The sequence below is a fragment of the Pinus tabuliformis genome, chromosome 3_2 (genome assembly GCF_031772625.1).
Source record: "Pinus tabuliformis cultivar Carrire ecotype Pingquan chromosome 3_2, CPIR1, whole genome shotgun sequence".
Taxonomy (NCBI): domain Eukaryota; kingdom Viridiplantae; phylum Streptophyta; class Pinopsida; order Pinales; family Pinaceae; genus Pinus; species Pinus tabuliformis.
This window is the reverse complement of record NC_142302.1, coordinates 1,036,272,127-1,036,288,379: the sequence shown is the minus strand read 5'-3', so window position 1 is coordinate 1,036,288,379 and position 16,253 is coordinate 1,036,272,127. Positions and strand designations below refer to the sequence as shown.

The following is a 16,253-nucleotide window of genomic DNA, read 5'->3' as shown; positions in this document are numbered from 1 at the left end:
TCCCCCTACTAGAGGTCTCTACATGAGTAGATGTCTCTACTTGATCTCCTCTCAGCTTCCCCTATTGTGGTTGATCCACAATCTCCTGAAGTTGCTTCACCAATCATGGCTCCTCCACAATCATTTGAGACTTCTTCTGGCGCTGCATGTTGAGAGGTAACATACCCTCCCTCTCAACCACCAAGTCTCCATCAGTTGCCTTGCTACTCAAGGCTTTGCATGTATCTTGAACCTCAAGATCATACAGGTTCTTGACCTGTGAACCAATCTACTTCACCTGTCTAGTGATGATGTGTCTAAGGAAAACCTTTCCCTTACTAAATACTACATCGTAGCCTCTATCTTCCAGCATCGCGATCGACACCAAGTTTCTCTTCAATCCTGGTACATACTTGACATCAGTCAAGGTAAGGCGAGCTCCATGCTCCCTCTGAAAAATAACCGTGCCTTCACTTGAGACACATACTTTCCATCGTTACCCATCGCTATGAGTATCTGGAGATCTCTCTCCTCCAAAGTACTGAACAAACTATTGTCACCGGTCATGTGGAAAGAAGTTCCACTGTCAGGAAACCAACCACTTCCCACCATGGATGAAACCATGAATGCGAAGAGTGTGAAATCCAACTCAAACTATGAAGCAAGTGCCTCACCTTCAGATCCTTCACTGGATCCCTTCCTCTGTGGACAATTTGCAGCATAATGGCCCATCTCATGAAAACGAAAGAATCACACTTTCGATTTTTCAACCTTCTTCCCACCATTGGAAGAACTGGATTCGAAAAGAGAAGCCTTCTCCTTCCCCTTCTTTGCTTTACTCGCTAAGGCACAGTTCTCCTCATCCTCCATGGATGAAGAACCGTCTCTAGTGATCCATCTGATCTCCTCCTGCATCAAATATGACCATATTCATTCTCAATCTGGTAGTTTCTCTCTTCCATTAACCGAGTCCTGGTAGCTATGCCAGCTCTTAGGAAGGCCAAGAAGTGCTAAACTCACCATATCATCATCAGCGGTGGTGATCCCTACGCTTGCAAGCTCATCTCTGCAATTGGTGAGCTTGTTCAAGAATGTAGTGATCGTATCGCCCTTCTCACACTTGATCTTTCAAAGCCTGTCTTTCAGTACCAACTTCCTTTGATCACTGCTATTTTGATATAAATCTTTCAATGTTTTCCACATTGCAAACGGAGTCTCCTTCCCATGGAGGCTCGAGACTATGTGATCTCGAACTCCCTCCAGGATGATTCTCCTAGCTCTAGCCACATTCTTCTTCCAGTCTGCAACCTAAGTAGCATCAGTAGGCTTAGGGACATCTTGATCAATGTAGTCCTTAATGCCATTATCTTCCAATACTGCTTCCATGCGATCCTTCCAAGCTATATAGTTTGAGCTTCCATCAAGGGCATACTCAAGCCTCAAACCAGTGAAGGCCATCTGGATGAAATCTGAACTGTGATGAGAACTAGATATTTATATCCCGAATAATAAACTTCGAATTCCTTTCTCTTGCTTGTATACTGTTCCTTACTTGATTACCTGTGCTCCGATACCATGTAGAAATTTTGTAGAAATTTTCTACAAATCAGTCAACTCTGATACCATGTAGAATTTTTCTGCAAATCAGCTAGCTCAAATACCATGTAGAAATTTCCCACCTGTAGATCAACCTGGTAATGCAATGTACTAAAGCAAAACACTTGATCTACTTCTACAAACAATTTAGCAAAAGTTTAATCAACCATGCGCAACATCAATAAGAACACATATAACTAATAAGAAGGAATCAATCACACATAACACAGAAGAATTTACCCAGGGAAAGCACCTGCCTAAAACCCCATCTCTATATTATCAATCAAGTGGAGATCCTCAACAACATACAAAAAGAATCAACTCAATAGCTATGCTCTCTCTGTAATCAGAAGATGAAAATCATGGACTACCTAGGCCTCAATATATAGGCTAAAAATTGGCCTAATCATACCTGTTGTCACCTCAAGTCTACCTACGTAGTCATAGAAGAAAATAGATTTCTTCCTCATGCAAGGAATACTTACTAGAAATATCCTAGCATTTGATAGTACACTGTCCCTCATTTGATCTCAACTGGGTATTTGCCTGAACTGCCATGCATCAGTTATTCATGAGAAAATACCCAGTTATCAGTTGTCACATGCATGCAAGCATTAACAAACTGAATATAGAAAATTTAACAACTTGTTAAATAATTTAACTAGACTTAACGAAGTTAAACTAAGTCAACTGATCCTCTCAATATAGAACTGAACCTTATCTCCTTTAATCAAGGGATAAATTTCTAAATCAAGAGAGAAAATAATTGCATGATCTCACAAAGACTTCCAGTTTAATTTTCCATTACTAATTAACTCATGGAGATTAATTAATTAATATTTTAAGTTGCTGGTAACACTAAATTCGTTTTTACTTCCTATAGTTAGACAAGGGACTGCTAAAAATAGGAAGGGACCCAGAAATGCTATTTTTAGAAGTTTCTATTTTTAGCAGTTTCACCTCTCACCCAAGGTGGCCAAAATTCTCATTGGCCAAACTGCTATTTTTAGACATGCTATTTTTAGCACTTTCTAAATTTAGCATTTCTTGTTGCACATGTTTCAACACAGGTGTTCATCAGAGAGATAATGATACTACATGGTGTTCCAAAGAAGATTGTTTCAGATAGGGATGCGAAGTTCACTTCTAAGTTTTGGAAGGAGCTATTTGTAGGCTTGGGTATAGAGTCAGCCTTCAATATAACTTATCATTTGTAGACAGATGGACAGATAGAGAGGGTCAAAAGGATTTTGGAGGATATGCTGAGGATGTACATGATGCACCAGCAGAGGAAATGGGAGGAGTATCTTCCATTGGTTGAGTTTGCATACAACAATGGTTATTAGGAGTCATTGAGGATGGGTCCTTTCGAGGCATCGTATGGGCGGAGTTGTAATACTCCCATCAGCTGGAGTGATCCAGTGAACAAGGTACTTATTGGAATGGACATGTTAACAGACATGGAATAGGAAATGTAGTTTATAAAGAGGAAACTGAAGGCAACACATGATAGGTAGAAGATCTATGCAGATTAGCACAGGGTATTCAAGGAGTTTCAGGTTGGGGAGCATGTGAATTTACACATCAAGCCCAAGAAAATCTGTTTGACGATTGGTTCACATGCCAAATTGGCACCACGGTATTGCGAGCCTTTTTAGATCCTAGAGAGGATTGGACCAGTGGCATATCAACTTGCACTACCTCCAATAGTGAAAGTCCATGATGTTTTCCATATTTCATTGCTTAAGAAGTATATAAAGGATGTTGATCATCTTATTGATTGGTCTGTATTGGAGGTGGAGCAAGAAGGAGAGTTTTAGTCGAAGCCTCAATGCATATTGCAGCGAAAACATCTCATGCTCAGGAATAGAGTCATAGAGAAAGTTAAAGTGCAGTGGAAGCACTTTGGGCCTGAAGAAGCTACATAGGAAATGGTGAATTAGATGCGGGCCCTATATCCTTTATTGTTTGCCGGTTGAGGCAAAGTCGTTTTGGTTTGATATTTGGTATATGTTTGGCACATGTTTCGCTAATGTTTTGGTATATGCATGTATATGTATATGGATGTGAATACCGTAATGAGTTGTGTTATAAAGCTCCAGTATGTGGTATGTTGCCATGTTGTCATGATGTTTTGCTTTAAGCATGTCTTTCATTGTAAATACTGCAACAAGCTAAGTTATAAAAATCCATAGGTAGTATGTTTTATTTTCAGTGGTTTTGCTGAGGTCATGGTGTGGTTTAACACCGAGGATGGTGTTCCCCGAGGGGGAGGGTTCTGTAACAACCCTGGCGAAAAGTTCATGTAATAAAAGTTAATGAAGGATAAATAAGACCATTGTTAAGGGACATGTTTTCCAAGCTGAATGTTGGGAAAAGATATCTTAGTGGGCATCATTGGGTGTGTGTTTTGGCTAAGGAAATTTGGCAAAGGCTAACGCAAAGGCATCAAAAGGAAAAAAGGCATTTTTGACACATTTATTTATGAAAATAAAGGAAATTATGATAAAAATAAGGTAAAAGGTCACAGATTGCATGTGAGGAGGAAATTGAAGGAAAATATTGGAAAATGAAGAAAATAGAGGCCTCATTCATAAAAATACTTTTGAGAATTAGTTGGTAAGCTTTTTGCTAACCTTTTGTTAGTTCAAGTTGGGAGCTCTCTCATTATTCCCTCTCTCTCATACTCTTGGACACTTAGAGTTTTCTTGGAGATCTCTAGTTTGGAGCAAGGAAAGGAAAGGCAAGCAAGGATCAAGGAAAGGAAAGAAGGATCAAGAAACTTTAGGAGGAATACTTGAATGTAACCTTTTGCATGTGTTACTTCCTAGTTGTTTGGACATGCATGGATTTGCATGTTGGTGTATGGTTCTCTTGCTGTCGGTGGCATGGTTTTGCCGGGTTATGACAGTGGTTTTCAGTCTAGCCTTGCCTTTTTCTGAATGCCATGGTGTTGGGATGTTTATTTCGGTTTTTGATCTTTGGTTTGCCCGATATATTTCAGAATCCAGGGTGGAGGTGGTATCAAGTTCCATTCCTGAAGAACTAGGAATCCCTTGACTGGTTTTGGTGGGATACACGGTAAAGCCTGAGGGAGCAGTCTCGGTTTAGGGCCTAGTGATCTAGGTTTAGATTGCGGTAAATCCTAAGATAAGTCAACCACTAAGATAGCATGTCCCTAGCTCCCACTATTATTCTTGATCCCTTAGGCCATAACCTCTATCATGCTATAGGAAAGGGAGTGACCAACAACTTAAAGTCTGTCTCACAAGCCTACCTGCTAGCGACTGTGGACCAAAATTTCCATTTATGTGCCAGCGACCCCAAGATTTAAGCCAATTTTCAAGCCCAGAATATTGGCCTCTACACAAAACTCGCTAAAACCTTAAGAATTCATTAAGGACATGATAAAAATGCTAATAAATCAAAATCAACGTAAAGACTAGGCTTGAGTATCCCCAACTGGGATTGACATTATGTTGAACATGTGGCATCAATGCAATCTATAGGTTTAGGATAAAAGGCATAGCATAGATGACTGAAACAACTTATGAAACATAACCAGAAGGATCATCTCCTTCTCCATTGAAGTACTACATCATCAATTAGGTATTGCATCCATCCATTTAATAGTTACAAGTAAATACATGAAATAACCATGACGTGAACCAGTCATTTAACCATGCTTATAACCAGCATAAAACCATATAAATATCAGATATTTGACATCCATTAAATCCACATATAAATCAGTGCAAAAGTAAAAGAACTTAGCTTTTATTATTCATAGGCAAATCCGACCAGGTTCGGGACTTCCACGTACCACCTGACCGTATACATGGCTGAACCAAATCTCTCTTTCAATCAGTCACCCTGGTGCCATATTCCAAGCATGAATGTTGGATCTCATAGACAACCAATCCAAGAACCACCAAGGGAATCTAGATGTTAAACCACCTCCAACCTCATCAAACCATGATCACACCAAAACTGGTACTCCAATCACAATCGAACTGAACTTGGAATGCCATCTAGAATCCATCACTATCATTGAGGAATTTTTTGTATCATCATCTCACCTGAGGGTTACGTTGATGATGTTGCATGGCTGTGTGTGATTTTTCATCGATTCCACTTCCTTAATGGCACATAGGAGGTCAAATCTGATCATAGTAGCCTCTCGTCTCATGTTTACCCTCGTTGGTGTGGTTACTTTGGGTAGACCTGGGAGGGGGTATTACAAACTCTAATCTCAACTGGGTCTTCCTCTGAACTTACATGCATGAGTTATTTATGAGTGAATCTTTAGTTAACTGGTGTGGTACTGGTGATGCACTGGTGCACTACCAGACCCCTACTAGTTCCTCCAACAATTAGAACTAGATTAACTTAATGTAACTAAGTTAGACTAAGTTATCTAATTACAACTCCAAAGAACTCAACCTAGGCCCCTAAAATCTAGGGATCACTCTACATGACTCTAGATAGACTTCCAACTCGAATTCCCTAAGTCAATTAAGTCAATTTAACTTAATTAACTATTACAAGTTGCTATGAGAATAGAATTACAATTTAATTCAAGGAAAATTAAATTGGATTCTTGTTTCTATGTTAACATTGAGGATGCCTTTATCGACAAATCTAATGATAATTATGAATTTCCATCTATTGATCTTTGTAAGCTACCCATATTGATGATTCACCTTTTGAGAGTTTGGAAATTTTCCAAGAAGTCAAGTCACTCTAGCCTTCACTAACGGTTATGTTAGGATCTCGCAATATTGATAACGTTTTTGAATATGATTACATCGAAGATGTTTCATGGGATACTCTTCATAATTTGATTATGCAATGTGAAATTTTATCTTCTTTTGAATCTCAATATTCTTCAATGGATTGTTTTTAATATCATGATCCCATTGTTGGAAGTTTAGAAGAATTTTACTTGGCAAACTCCATTGCTAACTTTAAGTTTTAATATTTCATGATGTTTTCCAAGACAAAAGACATGAGTGAAAGTAATCTTTCAAGAAGTGATCAAGGTTTGTATGACCACAAAAGTAAATTGTTAGTTTGGTTAGTATAAGAATTCTTATTATATTTTTCTACCAATGTGTCTGACCTTCAAGAGGATGTGCAGGTCCTTCAGGTTGATCTTTTAATTCGTGCACTTTCTGTCATTATGGTATTCATTGCTCTAACCCTCATCCTTACAAGTTAGGAGATGCTCCTATGGAACACTAGAAATTTGATTTTACATAATCTTGACCTTTCATCTATTATTTTTGGTGTAGGTTAGTTTAGTTTTCTTTCTGCATCAGTTTCTTTCACTTTTTTCTTTGAGTTGTTTCGGTTTTGGTCTTTCACATTTTTTTTTCCTTTCAGTTTTTATATAAAATAAGATTTTTTGTGAAAGTTATCTTGTTTGGCTCTAAAGAAATGTGGCAAAGTTCAAGATGATGTTGCGACAACTAACAACGCTTGGCTAAATTTTGGTCCCCTTCTTTATTTGAGCCTAAATATTTAAGAGTCTGTGATTCTTAGATGGAAAATGTGTTTCCTTCCTAATGAAAGAATTAGTTGATCTACAATGCTTGTATCTAAAATAGGATCTTCATTCCTTATATTTACCTTTTATATTGATTGGTTCAATGTGTTAACTTCATTGAGTAGAGATGGGAAAGGAAAAAACTCAAGAAAGCATACTATTTTTAGAGGTATATGCGTACGAGTCTTTGTAAAAAAAGGAACAACCTCCCTTGCTCTCAATAAGTCAGGATCCCTGTTTTTCCTATGGAGATATAAACATTGATAAAATTCCAATCAGCATAATGAAATAAACAAATAATGGGTGAAAGAAGAAAAAGGCTTCCTACGCAGAGAGATGAAGCAAGCAACTTCCCCAGGGTACTAAACAAGCTCACTAGCAGTGAAGCGATGCTTGTGATTCCTTGAATTGACTCCATCGGGGTACTGAACAGGCCTACTGGAATTAGAGAAACACCAAAGATAACATTAAAACTCTGGCATCTTAAACTCATGTATCTACATACTCCTACTCCCTACTCAAAATAATTGAACTTTGACTTAGTTTATGAATGTGTTAAGATGATGAGAGGAATAGAGGAGACTACATCTATAATTGGGCTAAGAAAGATATGGTGATCAATGGGATGAAACAATACTTCCTAAAATCTAAACACTATGCATAAAGTGGGACTTAGACAGAGAAGTTGGAGTTCTTCCAGTGAATCGCCAAGTCTTGTAGCTACTACAACCCCCTCCAATATTTTGTCTATATTCTAATTTTGGAGCCTCCTTTTGGTCTTGTGAACTGTTGTCTTGGGTTACCTAATTCATCCTTAGTCTTATTTGTCTGAGTGTTATGTCATCTTCTAAGTGATCTTAAGTGTCACAACTTCTCGATCATGCATGCCTAGCTTGTAGCCCTCAATTGCGCACTTCAAGTTGACAACCACTATTTGCTAGTCTCAACTGCATACTCCTTGATGGTAGTGACTATGCAATTCTTGACATTAGAAGTTGTGAAATCCCCTCTAACAGAAAAATACACGGTCTCTTGCAATAGGAAATTATGCAGTCTCTTGCGCCACTTGACAACGCGGTCCCTTGTGCTAGTGAACTTCGTTGTTCCCAGAGATAGGATTTGCGCACTCTTTGTGGACTAACACTATGCACTCCTTGCGGCTAGCTATTGTACACCACTTGTCAACATTGTGGCATCATTTCCAAAGTTGACTCAGCCACTAGTGGAAACTAACTAACTTTAGCTCCTAGATTTTTGACATGCAGATGCAAACCCTAACCATAAATCTATGAGTGCTCACCTACATAACAAGCTAGCCCACAACTCATTCTCACACTCATCTTTGGAACTATGTGCATTCCTTGAATAGAAGGAGCATTTCCTTGCACGTGCAGTGCTATTTTAGTTAAGTTTTGTAACTGTTGCTTTTAGTTCCTCTCTTGTCATTTATTCTTTCATAGGTGTTGTTTCAGCCTACTTTTTGCATAACAAGTGTAGATTTTACTATTTTTAGTTGTTGCATGTGTCATTCCTTTCTGGCATTTATGTTTTCTAGTGTTGTTTCACCTTCCAAGTTCTTTTGCATTCTTGTAATTATGGCAATTCAATATATTTATGCATGTTATCTTATCGCAATCCTCATTGTTGCTTGTTGATCTATACTTAGCTTAATTTTGATTTGATCTACCTCTTCATTACTGCAACTACGCACTCCTTGGTCCTTGTTCTTCACTAACCTGGCATGCGCACCCACTAAGGCCACTCTCTCTCCAACTATGCATTGCGTAATTCCAGTCACTAAGTGATGCCTTCTGTTATAGCTAATTTTTTCTAGGAAGGACAACAACTTCAATAGGGCTTATAATAAACTTAAGTTTGTTTTAAAAAAATTGAATTTGGAGCAAATTTTGTGAACCTGGCATGCACACCCACTAAGGCCACTCTCTCTCCAACTATGCATTGCGTAATTCCAGTCACTAAGTGATGTCTTCTGTTATAACTGATTTTTTTTAGGAAAGACAACAACTTCAATAGGGCTTATAATAAACTTAAGTTTGTTTTAAAAAAATTGAATTTGGAGAAAATTTTATGTTTTTACTTTTTGTAGATGATTCTTTGCTCATTATTATTATATATATATATATATTAAAACTCTATGCTCATTATTCTTTTATATATATATATATTAATTATAAAATTGAGCGCTTATCCCAATCCCCTGTCCCAATCCCCAAATTCCCCAAATTGATATTTTCGAATTACATGCCAAACACAAGTTCTAAACTATTGGGCTCTTATCCCAATCCCCAAGTTGATATTTCCAAATTACAAGCCAAGCACGAGTTCTTCACCGAAGATAATCAAAGTCCATATGGCTAGCGCTCATGCAAGGCACCAAGGAAGAAGCCCACAAGGGCTCACATATTGGTCAATGTGTCGATATGAGCTGTGAAACTCAAGACATATAAACAGTTGTATTATTTTATATATGACACATGTGAGACATATCACAACAACTTTTGACGAAAGTTTCGAATTCAACTATCTGGATGGCGTACCCATCTAACAAAGGATCGATTACTTACACTTATGATCACATTGCTTTCTTATCATCCTTGAAGATGCAGAAAATCACCTTCAAGATTTTGCAAGTATCGTTGTTGGGAAAGGAAGACCCTGCTCTTTACGCATTTTAAAATATTTTATGCTTGTGAGGAAGAATAAAGAGCATTTGTGTGGATAACGTGATTCTGGAGCTAGTTAGCGGCAAGAGCTAACCAGCCATACATTAAGTATTAAATTTCCAATATAGGCTGGCCCATCTCTATGTATATCATGGGGGCATCCATGTACACCATGGCTGACATCCCGATCCCCGGCGAATTCCCGGCGACTCCACCTTTTCTATTCAGCGATAGTTTATTTAATGCGGTTTAAGAGTATTAGCTCTTGCCATGAAGGAGAGCCGCTGCCACTGTCCCGCTGGGACGACTCGCATTGAGTGATACACCTACAACATACGGCACCGTCCTTGATTTCATGTTTGAAATTTGAAATTTCTGCGCGCCAAACAAAAGCACTCAATCTGTTATTGTGAAATCGTCTTTTCTCTGATTTTTAAAATCCGGCAAGCAATTTCGCTATTTTCAAATGTTGTGCGCTAATTTTTTCACAATTTGAAATAGACCTTGGGAAAATAATTATATTTTCTTTGCAGGGTTAGAGAATTGAAAGATGGTGAGTGACCCTTTCTTGAGCGGTGCAGTAGCAACTTGGCGTGCTAAATGAAATGGAGAAGCTCCTCAACGACATCAAGGTAGTTGCACTTAAATTTCCTTTGAGATCATCAAAATGTGCCTTGCCGGCTGGTAAGGAAATTCACCTTGACTCTAAGCTTGAGGCCATATCTGTCGTCTGTCAGGATGGAGTGTTGACCGTAACCGTTCCTAAGCTTCCCCTCCCGCGCTGAAGAAACCGAAGACAATGGAGGTTAAAATTGCACAATTCCTTCGTTGTGTATGCAGAGTTCAAATTATTTGGTAAATTTTGTAGAATTTCGTTGTTCGTGCTCTACTATGATTTTTGCATATTTTTGTTTTGAGAATTGATAAAATTTGAGTTTCCTGTTACAGCAGAATACTACTCTGCATCCCTTAAAGAATTGTCTGATTGTGAGTGTGTTTCTGGTTATCTCAATATTAATCATTTGTGAAAACAGTGCCATGTGGAATTTAAATCTAAACGTCTTCATATTTATTTAAAAATAGATGTATATAGTACTCTAATAGTATGTTTTCCTGGTTATCTCATTATAATTTCTGTATTTGAAAAGTTTTTATGGACGGTGTCATTTGTGAAATTTTTTACCCTTAGCCATTTAAACCTAAACCTCTTCCCTATGAATTTAAAAATCAATGTATATTTTAAGCCACACTTTTCGAGTCTAATTTCCAAAGCGGGATGCGTTGGAAATATTAGCTCCTAGAATCAGTCAAGGAAACGTAAGAGGAGGGATGATTTGGGAATAAATTAAATGATTTGGGAATAAATTAAACGTAAGGGGAAGCTTAGGAACGGTTACGGTCAACACTCCATCCTGACAGACGACAGATATGGCCTCAAGCTTAGAGTCAAGGTGAATTTCCTTACCAGCCGGCAAGGCACATTTTGATGATCTCAAAGGAAATTTAAGTGCAACTACCTTGATGTCGTTGAGGAGCTTCTCCATTTCATTTAGCACGCCAAGTTGCTACTGCACCGCTCAAGAAAGGGTCACTCACCATCTTTCAATTCTCTAACCCTGCAAAGAAAATATGATCATTCGCCATCTTTCAATTCTCTAACCCTGCAAAGAAAATATAATTATTTTCCCAAGGTCTATTTCAAATTGTGAAAAAATTAGCGCACAACATTTGAAAATAGCGAAATTGCTTGCCGGATTTTAAAAATCAGAGAAAAGACGATTTCACAATAACAGATTGAGTGCTTTTGTTTGGCGCGCAGAAATTTCAAATTTCAAACATGAAATCAAGGACGGTGCCGTATGTTGTAGGTGTATCACTCAATGCGAATCGTCCCAGCGGGACAGTGGCAGCGGCTCTCCTTCATGGCAAGATCTAATACTCTTAAACCGCATTAAATACACTATTGCTGAATAGAAAAGGTGGAGTCGCCAGGAATTCGCCGGGGATCGGGATGTCAGACATGGTGTACATGGATGCCCCCCATGATATACATAGAGATGGGCCAGCCTACATTGGGCATTTAATACCCAATGTATGGCTGGTTAGCTCTGGCCACTATGGGCCAGCCTACATTGGGCATTTAATACCCAATGTATGGCTGGTTAGCTCTGGCCCTAGTTAGCAGGCCAGATCTCAGATAAACCCGAGTGCGTTTGTGGATTTGAAATTGAGTTTGGATTGTAGACAGATGAGACAATAGCAGAAGAAGCAGAGTGACATTTGGACATCACCATGTATGGTTATTGTTGTTATTATTATCATCTACGTGCTGGTTGGGATGCTTGTCAACTCTTTCACAGCAAGGAGGCGAAGACTCTTTTTATCACCGAGTGTTCCCCATTGTAGAACCAGACTTTGGGCATACAAAATTAATTCTTGCAAAGGAAGGGATAGATGCAATTTCAAGGTTAGAAACTCCTATTGCATTAGTTGTGGTCATTGGTCCATACCATTCTGGCAAAGTTTTTCTTCTCAATCAACTTTTATATTTTTCTTGTGAAGAAGGTTTTGGTGTTGGGCATATGCGTGACACAAAAACAAAAGGTATTTGGGTTTTGGGGTAAAGCACTAGAAATGGATATTGGAGGAGTGAGGACATATTTTATTTATTGATACAAAAGGTTTCGAAACTGTTGGAAAATCGAATGTCTATGATGACGGGATATTTACTCTAGCAACAATCATGAGTTCTATTCTCGCCTACAATCTGCTTGAAATGGTTTGTGAAGCAGATATATCCCGACTATCGTTTGTTGTTGAGCTTGCACATGAGCTTTATGCTAGTGTGAAGGGACGCGACATTGCTTTCCAATCTGATTTTCTTGAAGGAAATACTATGCTACAAATGGTAATGAGGCTCCCAATCTTACGAGGAACCGAAGGAAATAGTGAATATTTGGAAATTATGGAAGAAAATAATATAAAATAAGATTACTGTAAATCGATTTCAAACACTAAAATTCCACAACTTAATATAAAATAAGATTATTGTAAATCTATTCCAAACACTAAAATTCCACAACTTTTAATTTACCACAATCTCATATGTTGCGTACCAAATTTTATATTCAGCATGACTCTGATCGGATCCAAACTACATAAAACGACGAGAAGAGTTGCAGGAACTTGTGATATCTATGATTCAACCAAAGATTGTTCGAGGGATAAATCAACCAAAGATTGTTCGAGGGAAATTTATCAATGGGAAGGAGTTTGTATCATTTTTGGACCAAATTCTTGAAACTTTGAACCAGGGTGATATTCAATCTATAGTTTCACTTATAGAGGTTTTCAACAAGGGAGTGGTGGATCAATGTTTAGTTTTACAATGACATGATGTCAAGTGTGAGCTTCTCTCTTTCTGGTGATCTATTTAGAGAGGTGTATGAGGAATCAAAGATGAAAGTAATGGATGTATTTGAAGAACAACGTTTAAATCAACACCATGCAAAAACATTAGTAGAGAGGTTTGAGTCTGAAATTCACAAGATTTAGGAAAATTAGTATTTGAAAAATGAATGAGGAGGCCAATGTTATTGCTAGAGTTTCGCAATTCCATCACCGAAATTTTAGGGAAGCCCTTGAGATTGAAAAAAGGCCTAGCAATCTCAATAGAGAGGATGGTTGGAAGATCAGTAGTTGTTGGGTCCCAGTCCTCGCTTCCTAGTCGTGTCCTTCCCTTCCTCCCCTCCCTCTTTTAATAGCTTGTTCTAGTTTTCTTATAAATAAAGTTTCCCCTTGTTATCCTTTAACCTGATCTCTTTTGCCATAGTTCTTTGATTCTCTTTGGTATTCTTCCTTGATAATCCTCTTCTAATGGGTTGGTTTATATAATATAAGATATTTAAATAGCAATTTTTTGTTCCAAATAGATGGCTTTATTTTTTAAATTTATTTTAAACAATTATTTATATACAAAATTTAACTTAATTATAAAAAAGAAAAATAATTATTTTGATATTGAAATTCAATGCTTAAATTAAAATGATAATATGTTTTATAACTTATTAATTTATATTTTTAAAAAAATTATAAATATTAGAAAGTGATGAGAAATTCGTAATAAGTTATTCAAAAATTAAAATATAAAAGAATTATTCTTATTATATTGGACTTAAATTAATTAATTAATTAATAAGATTGATTACTAGATCTAACAACAATCAGTGGTTATGGTAATAAATATAACAAGCCTAACTTACAATTAGAATTTTTAATTAACTAAATATTTAAATAAATATGAAATATTTAATTATATAACTTTTATGTATAGTTAATGAAAATTCATATGTTACCTTATTTACATATATTTTTAAACTAAACTCCCATTAACTATTTAATTATATATAAACTTAAACCCCTTTTAATTTAATAATAGTATAACTAACTTACTATTGATTTAATAATTATTTAAATATGTAACTTTAACTTATTTATTTATTTAATATATTACCTAGTTTTATTTTATACTTAACTAACTTTCAATTAACTAACTAAATATTTATTTATCTTACTTAAATATATGTGATTAATTCCTATTGATTAATTTTTTATTAAATATAGTTATTCTCTCCTATCCATGTCCCTTGGTCCAGTCCAACTAGCTTTCTCCAGTCAAATGTAGCCATTACCCCGTTTAGCCTACCAGTTCAATATAGCGGTTGCCTGGTCAAATATTGTTGTTGGATGTTCTACTCTAACTATTTAACATGCAGCCTAGCCCTGATTTTTCAAATATCGTTGTTGGATGTTCTACTCTAACTATTTAACATGCAGCCTAGCCCTGATTTTTCAACTTGTCCTAACGATGAACCACACTGGACAAATGAAATATCATGTGATTTATGCGGAAAAACTTTATCTCATAAACCGAATATGAGTCTGTAAAGCTTTGTGAGAGCCTCTAAACTAGGTGCAAGGACAAAGTAGATGAGCTTCAAGAATTGAGACTTCCATTAATGGAAAAGTTCAATGCAAGATTTACTTAATGTAACAAAATTTTTGAAGAAGGTTGTCATGGGCCTTCAAAGGCTATCTAGAAAAGTGCATTGAGAAGATGTTAGGAAATTCCCGATTATAGTTTATCAAGGACTACAATAACAGGCTTTTCAACTGCCTTGTGGGGTTCTCCCTTGTCATGGTTGTTGTTTATCCTCAATTTTTTCCTTCTGGAAGCAACTTCTTGGATCTTGTTTATCTTCTTGGAGACCTACACTCAATTTTTTTTTGGTCTCTAGAGCCATTGTACTATAATCCAGTATGGCATTTGGTAGTTAATAGTTAACATTTGGGAGAATGTAGTATACAGTCCAGTACTTGACTTGGACAGATGGGAAATTCCTTTGGCTTTGGTGTCTTTGACATTGTTATTGTTGTGGCGTTGTTATGGAAAAAGGAAATGTTTAAGGGGTGCATTGCTTCTTCTATAGACATTCCAAACGGGGAGTTACAATCCTCACGTTAGGAGAAGTAACTAAATTTTGCATATTAAAGTATGGATTCATATTTTCCTAGTCATAAAGCATATTAGTTGGGGGTCGAGTTGCAGAAACAATAAAGCATTTGTAACCACTAAATTTGAAAGGCCAGAACCTGGAAAGTGTCTTGGGATGACTTACTTCAAGCACTTGCCAGCTTTTAGATTTTCCGCCTCCTAGATAATCTTCCCAATTAGTTTAGACCAAACTTTGATCAGTCTTCTCCACCCAGCAGAGGAAACTGTATCACGCCAAATTACATTATTGTTGGATCATTACTGGGCATGGAAAGTTGAGGTTATTTAAATTGTATTTCAGCTATGGATTAGAAGAACTAGGATTGAATGTAAGTGCCAAAATAAATCAACGGTCCACAATCCTTTAGCTCCAAATCAATGGAATCGCAGGACGATAAATAACTCGAGGGTTATATGGGGAAGAGCCCCCAGGAACTGGTTTCCCCAAACCGCTCATTTTCTGATCTACGGTCCATATTTATCCCGACGACACACTTTCATCTTTCCAGAAACCGCCAAGGTGCCCCCTAAGTAGTTTATGGTTTTGGTTAGTGACGTATGCATAACAATAGCAGGGACCCACATTGACATCCATCCTGTAAGGCATCTCCATGACGCATTCGAGCCGCATGCAATATTAAAAGATTGGAACGCAAATGTAATGTCATAATGAAGAATTGGGATGTAGATTATTAAAAAGGCTAATATAAAATATTATATATATTTTATGTATATAATATTTTGAAATTGTAATTTTATTTTTGAAATCCCTTTAAATAAACAATTTTTATAATGGTTTAAAATGTGTTTTCTAACCAATTCAAGAGTCAGTTCTATAACTAATTTGACAGTTAGCCCATGGGAAGTAAAAACAAAAAAGAAAAAACTAAAA

General features: G+C 36.9%; 2 pseudogenes; both read left to right on the top strand.

Annotated features, from left to right (window-relative positions):
• The first annotated feature begins 11,827 nt into the window (after positions 1–11,827).
• LOC149184134 (uncharacterized) lies at positions 11,828–13,199 on the top strand (annotated as a pseudogene).
• A 1,536-nt stretch (positions 13,200–14,735) lies between these two features.
• LOC149184133 (uncharacterized) lies at positions 14,736–15,296 on the top strand (annotated as a pseudogene).
• The last annotated feature ends 957 nt before the right edge of the window (positions 15,297–16,253 follow it).